This window comes from Hylobates moloch, unplaced genomic scaffold (genome assembly GCF_009828535.3).
Source record: "Hylobates moloch isolate HMO894 unplaced genomic scaffold, HMol_V3 SCAFFOLD_13, whole genome shotgun sequence".
NCBI classification, from domain to species: domain Eukaryota; kingdom Metazoa; phylum Chordata; class Mammalia; order Primates; family Hylobatidae; genus Hylobates; species Hylobates moloch.
In genome coordinates, this window is record NW_026652288.1 from 96,351,092 (window position 1) to 96,364,775 (window position 13,684).

Genomic DNA, 13,684 nt, shown 5'->3' on the forward strand with positions numbered 1-13,684 from the left:
GTCAGGGACCCACTTGAGGAGGTAGTATGACCCTTATCAGAGCTCAAACACTGTGCTGGGAGGTCCACTGCTCTCTTCGGAGCCATCAGGCAGGGACATTTGAGTCTGCAGAAGCCGCACCCACAGCTGGCCTTTCCCTCAGGTGCTCTGTCCCAGGGAGATGGGGGTTTTATCTGTAAGTCCCTGACTGGGGCTGCTGCCTTTTTTTCAGAGATGTTCTGCCCAGAGAGGAGGAATCTAGAGAGGCAGTCTGGCTACAGCGGCCTTGCTGAGCTGCGGTGGGCTCCACCCAGTTCGAACTTTCTGGCGGCTTTGTTTACACTGTGAGGGTAAAACCACCTACTCAAGCCCCAGCAATGGTGGATGCCCCTCCCCCCACAAAGCTTGAATGTCCCAGGTCAACTTCAGACTGCTGTGCTGGCAGTGAGAATTTCAAGACATTGGATCTTAGCTTGCTGGGCTCCGTGGGGGTGGGACCCGCTGAGCCAGACCAGTTGGCTCCTGGCTTCAGCCCCCTTTCCAGGGGAGTGAACAGTTCTGTCTCGCTGGCATTCCAGGTGCCACTGGGGTATGAAAAAACAATTCCTGTAGCTAGTTTGGTGTCTGCCCGAATGGTCACCCGGTTTTGTGCTTGAAACCCAGGGCCCTGGTGGCGTGGGCAACTGGAGGGAATCTCCTGGTCTGCAGGTTGCAAAGACCATGGGAAAAGCACAGTATCTGGGCCAGAGTGCTCTGTTGGTCACGGCACAGTCTCTCACGGCTGCCCTTGGCTAGGGGAGGGAAATCCCCTGACCCCTTGTGCTTCCTAGGTGAGGCGACACCCCACCCTGCTTTGGCTCACCCTTTGTGGGCTGCACCCACTATCCAACCAGTCCCAGTGAGATGAACCAGGTACCTCAGTTGGAAATGAAGAAATCACCTGCCTTCTGCATGATCTCACTGGGAGCTGCAGACCAGAGCTATTTCTATTCGGCCATCTTGCCAGCACCAATTTTTTTGCATTTTTAGTAGAGACAAGGTTTCACCATGTTGGCCAGGCTGGTCTTGACGTCCTGACCTCAGGTGATCCACCTGCCTCAGCCTCCCAAAGTGCTGGGATTACGGGCATGAGCCACTATGCCCGGCCTATCATAGCATTTTTAATATCATACTATAGTATTAAATAAAGATAACTTACCATTATTATAACAGCAAACATCTATGTACTATTTGCTGGACACTGTGTCAGGCACTTTAAATGCATTATAATTTCTGGCATATTAATTTATTAATCATATTAAGTCTTCAAATTCCTTAACCTCAGGGTATGGGAGGTAAGAGAGCAGTAAGGTTCATAGTTTTTCTTTTTCTTTCTATTTATTTATTTATTTATTTATTTATTTTTGAGACGGAGTTTCACTCTTGTTGCTCAGGCTGGAGGGCGATGGTGCGATCTCAGCTCACTGCAAACTCTGCCTCCCAGGTTCAAGCAATTCTCCTGCCTCAGCCTCCTGAGTAGCTGGGATTACAGTGCTACCACTCTCAGCTAATTTTGTATTTTTAGTTGAGATGGAGTTTCTTCATGTTGGTCAGGCTGGTCTCGAACTCCTGACCTCAGGTGATCTGCCCATCCTGGCCTCCGAAAGTGCTGGGATTACCAGTGTGAGCCACCACACCCAGCCTATTTTTTTTTTTTTTTTTTTTGAGAGTGAGTCTCACTCTGTAACCAGGCTAGAGTGCAGTGGTGCGATCTCGACTCACTGCAACCTCCACCTCCTGGGCTCAAGCGGTTCTCCTGACTCAGCCCCCCAAGTAGCTGGGATTACAGCATGTGCCACCATGCCCAGCTAATTTTTGTATTTTTAGTACAGACAGGGTTTCACCATGTTGGCCTGCCTGGTCTTGAACTCCTGACCTCAAGCCATCCACCTGTCTCGGCCTCCCAAAGTGTTGGGATTACAGGCATGAGCCACCATACCCGGCCAGGTTCATAGTTTTTAAAGTTTGGGAGATACGAGTTCCCATCCCAGCTTCAATCTATGTGAATTTAAACAAGTTTCCCATTTCTCTTGCTCAAAAAAACAGTTGTTGGGCTTTTTTTTTTTAACCAAAGTGATAACGTGATATCCAGAAAAGTAGAAAGAAGAAAACAATAAATGACCTCCACGTCCCACCATTTAGAAATAAAATTAAAATTTGTGAGCGTGCTTATAGATATTTCCAAGTGGATTTGTATGTTAGAATGATACATAAATAAATTCAAAACTAATAACCCAGGATTATATTCTATATTCTGTTGTTTAAAAGTGAAAAAAGAGGGCCTGGCGCAGTGGCACATGCCTGTAATCCCAGCACTTTGGGAGGCCGAGGCAGGTGGATCAGGAGGAGTTCGAAACCAGCCTGGCCAACATGGTGAAACTCCATCTCTACTAAATTACAAAAATTAGCCAGGCGTGGTGGCATGCTCCCGCTACTCGGGAGGTTGAGGCAGGAGAAATACTTGAGCCCGGGAGGTGGAGTTTGCAGTAAGCCGAGAATGCACCACTACACTCCAGCCTGGGCAACAGAGCAACACTCCGTCACAAAAAAAGAAAAAAAAAAAGTGAAAAAAGGATTGCTGAGATTCAGGTAATGTTTCTTTACCATGAGGGATATTGGGATATTGACTGTTCTTTTAAACCCTTTAAGCAGGGCCCCAGCCTGGGTCCAGCAGGCTACATACTAACCCACAGAGGCAGTTTGATTGGCTTCACACAGTTAATTTAAAGAAACAAAAATTAGGCTGGGCGCGGTGTCTCACGCCTGTAATCCCAGCACTTTGGGAGGCCGAGGTGGGCGTATCACGAGGTCTGGAGATCGAGACCATCCTGGCTAACACAGTGAAACTCCGTCTCTACTAAAAATACAAAAAATTAGCCGTGCATGGTGGCATGCGCCTGTAGTCCCAGCTACTCGGGAGGCTGAGGCAGGAGAATCACTTGAATCCGGGAGGCGGAGGTTGCAGTGAGCCGAGATAGTGCCACTTCACTCCAGCCTGGGCGACAGAACGAGACTCTGTCTCAAACTAAAACAACAACAACAAAAAAACTGAACACCTTGGTGAGGGTCAGGGGTATTGACACTCCAACTTACTGAGTTTGTGCCCATCCCCTATTGTCTCAACCTGGCCATTTCACATACTCACTGAGGGATAGGAAAGGCTGGAGGAGATGTACCTCGGCTGTGGCTCCAGACTGGGTTTGAATTCTGATTCCATGACTTGCTAGCTTTGGAGATTTGGGTGGGTTAGTTAATGTCTCTGTGTTTCATTTCCTCTAATGTAAGATGGGGCTAGTAATAGACTCTGCTTTATGGGTTTATTGACAGGATTAGTTAAATCAATATGTGTAAAGAGCTTAGAAAAACTTTAGTTTTATATGTAAATGTATTTGATGCTCACCACCAGGAATTTTTCCCCAGAATTTTTATTTCTGAGTTTTAAATTCTGATTCAAATTTTGATCACCTGGAGTTTATGTTTTCAAGAAAGGATTATGCTTGCATGTCATCTTCTTGAGTTCCTGCATATTTGAGAATGCCTGCCTTTTGCATTTATACTTGAATGACATTTTGATGTGATGTAATATTTTGGGGTCACTTTTTCTTTCCTTCACAACTCTGTAGCCATTACACTCCACTGTTCTTTTTTTTTTTTGAGACAGTCTTGCTCTGTTGCCCAGGCTGGAATGCAGTGGTGCAATCTCGGCTCAGTGCAAGCTCTGCCTCCCGGGTTCACGCCATTCTCCTTCCTCAGCCTCCCGAGTAGCTGGGACTACAGGTGCCCGCCACCACACCTGGCTAATTTTTTGTATTTTTAGTAGAGACGGGATTTCACCGTGTTAGCCAGGATGGTCTCGATCTCCTGACCTCGTGATCCACCCGCATCGGCCTCCCAAAGTGCTGGGATTACAGGCGTGAGCCACCAAACCTGGCCACATTGCACTGTTCTTTAGAGAAAAATCTGATTTTTTAAAAAACCCTGAGAGGTGGCTGGATTTTTCTTTCTGAATATTTAAAGAATTTTTTTTTGCCTTCAATTTTAACAGGCATATGCCTAATATCTTTTTTCAACCAATATTGTTGGAAAACAATACATCTTCTTGAGTGAAAAACAGAATCACTTTGGAGAGATTTTCCTGTATTACATTTCTAGATAATTTCCCTAGTTAATTGTTGTAATTCTATTTCCAGGACAGTAGTAGTCGTTATGATATGTGGTTTTTATCATCTATTCTTTACATGTCTTAAATTCCTTATTCTTTCTTTCTATTTTCATTATGATTATACCAAGCCTTCCTTCCACAAAAATAATTTGATGCTCAGTTGGTTCTATTTTGTTACTTTGTTATTTTTCTAAGTTATTTGTTAGACGTAAATTGGGATTTTGCTACACAACTTGTTTCTTTAGTACTTTAATCTCCCTTTTAATCTTATGCTGTTATTTTATCTTTTTGTCTTTGTGTTCTTATTTTGTTAAAATCGTATACTTTATTAGAATATGATATATGTCTGAAGAGCGATTAATTCACAATGAGTATTGCACTGTTTCTTGGCTTGGGCTATGTTTTCTTCCAGATTGGATTACTTTTCTCTATATCGAATTCTTTCATAGCTTCTGCCCTGTTTCTTTTTGTTATCTAGCCCATGACTGACACAGATGGTTTGGTAATCTCATTACATTATTTGGTTACATATGGGTAACTTCTCCTTGAGGCCCTTCTATCACGTGTGAAACCCAGTAGTCTTTCTATCAGGACTATAGGAGCTGCTTGCTGTCTACATTTCTGTAATTTGAGGGCATGGGGAAGGCATGGAAATGCATACAGCCCTTGCTAGAGGACCTGGGCATGGCACTTTTCTGAGATCTCATTAAGATGTCCAATTTTGTACCTCGCTCCTGTGTGCCTGCCCTAACCCAGCGCACGTTCTGGAAGTTGTCAGGCCCTGGCTGTTCTGCAATTTCTATGGTGGTATGTGGTGGCTTCTGCTTCTAAGCATTTTGTCTTGACTTTTCTTCAAGCTTCCTTTTCATCCTCTCGGTCAGATTCTCTGCAAATTGACACAGGGAGAGTGATTCCTATAAATTGTTAGAAATATTGCCATTGTATCTACTTCCCTTCACACTACTTCTAGAAAAGGTAAGTATGAAATTGTGATCCCTGTGTCACCACACCAGAACTTTATATTTCTTCCTCTGATAACTTCTTTTCGACAGCTAAGGCATAAGCTTGAATCTCTTTCCTTGCTGCTGGTAGAGTTTTTGCAATGTCATTTTGGAAGGATATTTTCAATGGATATAGAATTCTAGATTGCCAAGTGTTCTTTTCTTCCCTCCCTGCAAGCACTTTAAAGATGGTCCACTATCTTCTGGTCTCCATATTTTCTCTTTTCTTTTCTCTTCTTTTCTTTCTTTCTTTCTTTCTTTCTTTCTTTCTTCTTTCTTTCTTTCTTTCTTTTCTTTCTTTCTTTCTTTTCTTTCTTCCTTCTTTCCTTCTTTCTTTCTTTCTTCTTTGTCTCTTTCTTTCTTTTCTCTCTCTCTCTCTCCCTCCTCTCTCTCTCTCTCTTTCTTTCTTTCTTTCTTTCTTTCTTTCTTTCTTTCTTTCTTTCTTCTTTCTTTCTTTCTTTCTTTCTTTCTTTCTTTCTTTCTTTCTTTCTTTCTTTTCTTTTTTTTCAGAGTCTCTCTCTGTTGCCCAAGCTAGAGCGCGGTGGTGCAATCTCAGCTCACTGCAACCTCCGCCTCCTGGGTTCAAGCAATTCTCCTGCCTCAGCCTATCGAGTAGCTGGGACTACAGCTGAGTGCCACTACGCCTGGCTAATTTTTGTATTTTTAGTAGAGATGAGGTTTCACCATGTTGGCCAGGCTGGTCTCGAACTCCTGTCCTCAGGTAATCCACCCGCCTCTGCTTCCCAAAGTGCTGGGATTACAGGTGTGAGCCACTGTGCCCAGCCCTCCATATTTTCTCATGAGAATTCAGAAGTGATTCAAATGGTTCCTCCACTACATGAGGTATCGTTTTTTTCTCTGGTTGCTTTCAAAATTCTCTCTTTAGTTTTCAGGAGTTTGACTAAGATAGGCCTATATGTGTCTTTATTTACATGTATGCTGCCTGGGGTTCACTGAACTTGAATTTATAAATGTATGTCTTTCAACACATTGGGGAACATTTAAGCCATTTGTTCTTCAAAATTTTTTTTTCTGGTCTCATTCTCTCTTCTACTTCTGGAATTCAATGACCTGTATGCAGGTATTTTTATATTGTACTACAGGTCCCTGAGACCCTGTTCAATTTTTTCAATTTTTTTTTGTCATCAGATTGGACAATTTCTATGGCTATAGAAATTTTCTCTCTCTTTGTTTTAAATCAAGTCCATCCAGTGAATTTTTAATTTAAAATATTGCATTTGTCAGTTCTACGTTTCCACTGGTTCTTTTTTATATAGTTTCTATTTCTTGTTTGAGATTTCCTGCCTTTCATTCATTAAAGTATACTGTCCTTTACTTTGCTGAGATGAGTTGTAATACCTGCTTGAGAGTTCTTATCTGCTGCTTGGGGTTGGTCCAAGTTGATTGTTTTTTCTCTTAACCCTGGATCATATTCTCTGGCTCTGTGCTGTTTTTTCTCTTAACTTTGGATCATATTTTCTGGCTCTGTGCATGGTATGTGATTTTTGAGTATATTTAGGCATTATAAATTTGATCTTCTGGAGATTCTACATCCTATTATGTTCTTCCGAGAATGTTGCTGTTTTGTTTTAGCAAGCACTTAACTTAGCTGAGCTCAAACTGCAAAACTCGATACTTTGGACAGCAACTCACCTCTCGGGTCATTTTCACTACCATTAGGTAGGCGGATTTGAGCATGCCTGATGTGAGTGTGGTTCAGGAATCTGCCCAAATCTTTATCAGAGTTTATACACAGGATCCAGGTCTTTCTCAAGCTGGCTCATTTCTTTCTAGTATCCTCCCACCCCCTGCTTTCTAGCATGCTGTATTAGAGTTTTAGCTATGCCACGTATTACCAACCTCAGCCTGTGCTCAGGATACAAAACTATAAAAATAGGAATCTCATCCCTTGCCATTTCACTTATCCAAGATTTGACTCCCCTCGGATCCTGTCTGCTTCTATTTACTCTTTAGTGCCTTCAGGCTTTTTGTTTTTGTTTGTTTCTTTGTTTATTTCATCCAGAGTTTATATCTATTATCTGTAGGAAACCAGGATCTGGTAGATGCTTATTTGTCCATACCAAAAGTGGAAATTGCTGGTACTTTTTTCTGTTGCTTTTACGTTTGCTGTTCATTGTGTTAAATATTGGGAGGAGAGAGATTATGTCATCTAGAGTCATTTTGCCATCTTTATCCAGAAGTTTTCTTGTGCAAATGCTTTATTCTTCTAGAGCCTCAGCTTTATAATCTATAACATAAGCAAAAGAGTTTTTTGTGGAGTCATTATAAGGTTTAGATAAGATAGTGCGGGTAAAACTTTTTAGCCCAGAGCCTGGCAGTTAATAAGATTGTTACCATTATCTTCAGTGTCAATATCTCATCCCTAACATGGTGCCGAGTATGTAGCAAGAGATAAATAATGATTGTTGGATGAATGAATTAGATACATGAAAATAGAGAAGGAAGAGAATGGATACAAGAATCGGTGAAACTAACTACAGGAAACTGAGAAGCTGCTTCAAGGCTGGCATTTCCCCATTGGAGCTGGGCATGTAACAGACACACAGGCCTGTGGCCAGGTAGCTCTTCCCTCTGGCCAGGCTCTATTACACAACGTGTTCTCTTTAATTTGTGTGGTGATTCATGACACAAGCTGCAGCACGAGGCCGATCCTGCAGAACTGGGGGAAGAGTCTCCGCATCCCCGCTTTGTACACTTTCCAGAAGGCACAGAGGAATTTTGGGGGGATTCTGGAGCCTGCGTGGAACTCCCTTGATTCGTGAGCATTGGAGGAAGTGTCTGAAAGCTGCATTTGGGTGGGGCAGTGGCAGAGACAGAATGGATAGGTTTGGGGATGGAGGAGGCGTTCGTTCTCCAAGCATGACAAGCTTGTAACACCCTGACTTCAGGAAGGAACTATTACCCACACCAGAGGGCTGAAATGCCAACCCTCAGCAGGTGGTTGCACGCTCCAGAACCATAATGGTATTTACCAGGGTGAAGGGGTCCAGCATTTAGGCACTATCAGTGGTTGTGCTTCTATTCACAGCACCTGCCAGGGCCACTCCAAGAGGACAGTAACTTGAGCAAGCTCCTTGCTCCGGGGAGTCTTCTTTGCTGGATAAAGATACAAAAACACTTTCAAAAATATTATTAAGTAACATGTTTAAAATGGTAAATTTTATGTTATGCATGTCTTACCACAATGACAAACAAACAAAATTGGTAAAATAATACATGCTCATTATAGACAATTTGAAAAATTAAGAAAGATTTAAAGAAGAAACGAAGTTACTTATGTTCTTTCCTTCTAGTATTTTGGCATATGTATTTCTTTTCTTCTTTACTGTATCCAAATGGACTTTTTTTTACTTAATTGAAATTATACTGCCTATAATGTGGGATTTTTTGGGGTAATTTAGTATTATAATCTCAGCATATTTGTCACTAAGTATTGTTTGAATGTCTTTTAATGGATTCAAAGAAATTCATTTATGGGTTCATCAAATTGTACTTAATGGTCTCAGTGGCTATTTAGGCAGTTCTTAATATTTTACTAATAAAATAACACTTTAATAAACATCTTTAGACATTAGTCTATGTGTAAAAGACTTTCTGAAAGTAAAACATTTTTTCTTCGCTTCTTCTTTCATCCGGCTTAGATCCTACATCTCCTTAAATGCCAGGCTCAGATCTGGCCTCTGCTAAAAAACCTACCCTGAGAATTTCAGCCTGCAGAATCTCTTCCTTTTCTGACTCCAATTCATTCATTTTTTCCTCAAATATTATTTTATGACATATCAAATATGTATATGTTTATCAAATATTAATTTCTTTTCTAATGTGATTGGTTAGTACAATGATTATGGCTAAGCCTATTGAGTACTTACTCTGTGTTGGCCCTTTTTAAAGCACTTTACGTGGATTATGTCGTTTCATTTTTACAATACTGTCCATGCTTTACCTATAGGAAAACTGAAGCATAGAGATGGTAAGTAATTTATCAAAGATTGCTCAGCTGTTCTTTGGATGAGCTGGGATTTAACACCACCCACTGTGGCTCTGAGTCCATTAATTATATTAACACTTATGAATACTGCCTCAGCTGGACTATTCTGGGGAATAAAGTAGACAGAGCAAATACACTTCTGTACTCCGGAATGAATTCACAGCCTGAGCTGCCCTACTGAGTCTGGATCATAAAGGGTCTTGAGCCATTTCCTGATGACGGTCTGTGAGTACCTCTTACTCTTCCATTCTGTGTACTCCTGCAGGGCTGGGATATTGTCCCCTTCTGCCTTCCACCCCCATAAAGCACACACTTAGTGCACAAGGGCTACTCAGTAAGGCTCTCAAACTGATGGCTGGGAGGTAGCAGAAAGAGATCTGAGTGCCTGGAGACCAGGGTTTGCTTCTGTCAGTCTCGTGTCTGTTTCTTCATCAGGGAAATGAGACCGTCTTTGACATTCTGAGAGTGTAGTAAGGTCTTTCAGTAATACCTTAGGTTTTTCTCACATGATAAAGAGGAAATACTAACATAAGACCCTCCTGTGGCCCTGAGCTTTTTGATCTGGCCCACGGCCTGGAATTTCTGGGTTAAACATGAGAAAGCTGTCTCCACACTGCTTCTTTTTCAGTATGCACAGATGTGAGCGGAAATCTTTTAGAGGCTAAAAAGCAGTGCTAACTTTCTCACTGCTACATATTTGTTTCATAAATTAGGTAATCACAGTTACAAAGATTTTTTTTTTTTTGAGACAGAGTCTCGCTCTGTTGCCCAGGCTGGAGTGCAGCGGTGCGATCTCAGCTCACTGTAACTTCCATCTCCCTGGTTCAAGCAATTCTCCTGCCTCAGCCTCCTGAGTAACTGAGACTATCGATGCCTGCCACCACGCCTGGCTAATTTTTGTATATTTAGTAGAGATGGGGTTTCACCATGTTGGCCAGGCTGGTCTTGAACTCCTGACTTCAAGTGATCTGCCTGCCTCAGCCTCCCAAAGTTCTGGGATTATAGGCGTGAGCCGCTGTGCCCAGGCAAGTGTTTTGTTTTGAATGAGATTAAAGGAAGAAAGAGGAACAAAAGAGAAAGAGGAAGAAGAGGAGGAGGAGGCTTCCTATGCCAGGCCACAGGCATCTGGGTTTTCTGCATTGGTCCTAGGGTTAAAAAAAGTTAGTTGTTCACCTCCTTCAGATTGGTTTCACATCTAATAATTATAATACCTTTCTCCTTTTGTGTATGTAGTTGATATACAGCCTGCCACTGCACACACCAGCATTATTGCTGATCCTTGCTGTGATCCTTCGAGGAATGCAGTACTTCCATTTCACAGTTTCAGAGAAGCTAAGGGCCTTTTTAAAAGCTATCTGGCTGGTAAAAAGCAGGACAGGAAGCAAAATCCATTCTGCTTGGCCGCAAAGAACTCCTGAAGCACCACCACAGCACTGAGTTAGCTGCCGTCTCATTAGTTACCTAAGGAATGAACTGTCAGCAGCCGATGGAGAGGCACATTGCAGAGACATGGCCTTTTTGGAGTTTTTTTTTTTTTTTTTGCGATGGAGTCTCACTCTGTTTCCCAGGCTGGAGTGCAACGGTGCGATCTTGGCTCACTGCAACCTCCGCCTCCCAGGTTCAAGTGATTCTCCTGCCTCAGCCTCCTGAGTAGCTGGCATTACAGGTGCCTGCTACCACGCTCGGCTAATTTTTTTTGTATTTTTAGTAGAGACGGGGTTTCACCATGTTGGCCAGGCTGGTCTCGAACTCCTGACCTCATGATCCGCCAGCCTTGATCTCCCAAAGTGCTGGGATAACAGACGTGAGTCACCGTGCCTGGCCCGTTTTGGAGTTTTATTAAAGACCTTGGAGGGGATTAGAGATGGAAATGTCAACTAAGAGGAGCAAGCCTATTTCCTGGCCATGAATGGAGTTAGGAGAGACACTTCCTTCCCTCCCTACCTCTGTGGTCCTGGGCCAAAATTTGGGGAATGGCTAAGTGAGGAGGGAAGGTTCCGATCTGATTTAATTTACAACTCTAAATCTGATAAAGAAAATTTTGTCCTGATTTGTGGACTTATTTATGTAAAACAAAGTGTGTTTCTATGAAACACCTAATGCGTATTTATTCGAAAGGGTATTAAAAACCAAATTCCAGGCCAGGCGTGGTGGCTCACGCTTGTAACCCCAGCACTTTGGGAGGCCAAGGCGGGTGGATCACCTGAGGTTGGGAGTTCGAGACCAGCCTGACCAACATACTGAAACTCCGTCTCTACTAAAAATACAAAATTAGATGTGCATGGTGTCTCATGCCTGTAATCCCAGCTACTCAGGAGTCTGAGGCAGGAGAATTGCTTGAACTCGGGAGGCGGAGTTTGTGGTGAGCTAAGATCACACCAAAGCACTCTAGCCTGGGCAACAAGAGGGAAACTCTGTCTCTAAATAAATAAATAAATAAATAAATAAATAAAAATAAAAAATAAAAAACAAAAACCAAATTCCACTTAGCTATACATCAAATACATGAGAAAGCAAAAGGTACAGTCCTAGGAATTTCTGCATGTGTCCACAAGACTTCAGAGAAGGAAGAGATCATTGTGGACGCCAGGCTTCTAGGAGGCGCTTAGGATTGAACCAGACCTTAGAGGATGGCTTGAAGGTGGAGACAGATGAAGGAGGCTTTTCAGAGCAATGAAGAAGCGAGTCCTAGTGGTAGAGACAGTGAGGAGACAGTCAGGTCATCCTCTCATCACTTTGCCTCCAACGAAAAACAGATGAGCCTACTGGTTAAAGAGTGGCTTTGAAGTCATACACATCCTAGTTCAATTTCCAGCTTTGCAGTTACAAGCCTTTGGCCAGTTAATCAAACTTCCTAAGCCTTAGTAATCTCGTTTCCAAATGTGGTTAATGATGCACACCTCCCAGGATCTTTATGAGGATTAAATATCATAACCATTTTAGCTCCTGCTTCAGTAATTTGAGGAAGTCATTATTATCTCTTAGATCATTCTGGAATATCCAGATACAAATCTCAACCACGCTCTATTTCACCTCAGTAACCAATGGAAATTACAATTTCTTCTAGCTTGTGAGATATTTGAAGCAGTAAAACTACCTCAACTCTCTATGTCAAAACCACTGGGGTGAAGGAAATGTGTTATCATAAGTCTAGATTCACACAAAGTCATCTCAAATGAGTGTGTTCCTTCTTCTCCCCAGCAACAACAGCAATATCCCACCAGACTTCTGGCCATTCTCTATAAACTCCACTAATCACTTTACACATTTTTCTTGGCACTTTGAAAAGACAGGCTGAAAACCCAAGCTAATGATCCCGGAGCAGTATGAAAAGTTAGAAAATAATGAGCAGGTCCTGATTCCTCTCAGGGGCCTCATTATGAAGGACAAGCCACTGAAATTTCTGCTTTTTCTCAAGTCTTTTGTTCTTTATACATTTTTCTGGGCTACCCTCTGGCCCCTTATTAGCGTTTACAACAGTCAGAAGATTTGGGCTCTAGTCCAACCGCCGCCGCTTATTAGCTAGGTGATCTTTGGCAAGTTATTGTACTTTCTAGACCTCAGTTGATTTATCAGTAAAATAAGGATCAATCGAAAAATGTATAGGAATGCACCTTGCAAGTCCTCTGAATGTGTAACGCATATTAAAGTGAGTAGATGAATCAAGCAGGCGCACTGTATCCCTTTCAGCTTAACCCAATCACCAGAGAAGTCCCAGATTCTGCAATAAAATACCTCTTCAATAGTCCACTCTGAATGTGGACTTAAGACCTCTGCATGTATTCTGGGGAAGAAAATGAGTTTCCTAATAACCATCCTTCCTGTAAGTTTGCGAAAAGCCTCCCAGAGGAACCTGGTCTGTAGAATTACAGCCCAGCTGATGGGTTGGGACCCCAAGCAGATTGGATCCAACCCTTTGAATATAATCATATATATGGTTAATACAAGTGCCTTGCTTACACTCCCCCAGACAGTCACAAACACACACAAATCTTCCACCTCAATGGGTCTGAGCTGGAGTCCCTGACTCCTGGATGAAGTTCTGGGGCCTTCACGTCATGGCCTTGTCTGAGCCTGTCTGGTTAGAGAAGTGCAGGCTCTTATTATTCTTATAGACTGCCTGCTTAGTAATTGAACTGCACAGTTGAGTGCTTTATGATATCACCAAGTAAGACTGTAATGGATAAGGCTGCACTGTTCAGGGGCTATTTCCTGCACTGAACCATTTCGGTGCTTCCCAAATGCACATGTTATTGTCCGAACACTTAGACCTTAGCAGAGCTGGTTATAGGTTAATCCAAATCACCACCTCCTCCATCAGCTCCTGCCAGGAGGATACTGAGGCTGTACACTCAGGGGTTTTTTTTTCCTCTTTTTTCTTTTCCTTCAAGAAACAGAATCAATACCCATGTGCACTCAGGTTTCTAACAGGGAGCTGTCAAAGGTTTTACCTTGAGCCCTGTACAAAAAGGGACTAGAAAATTAATATAGTTT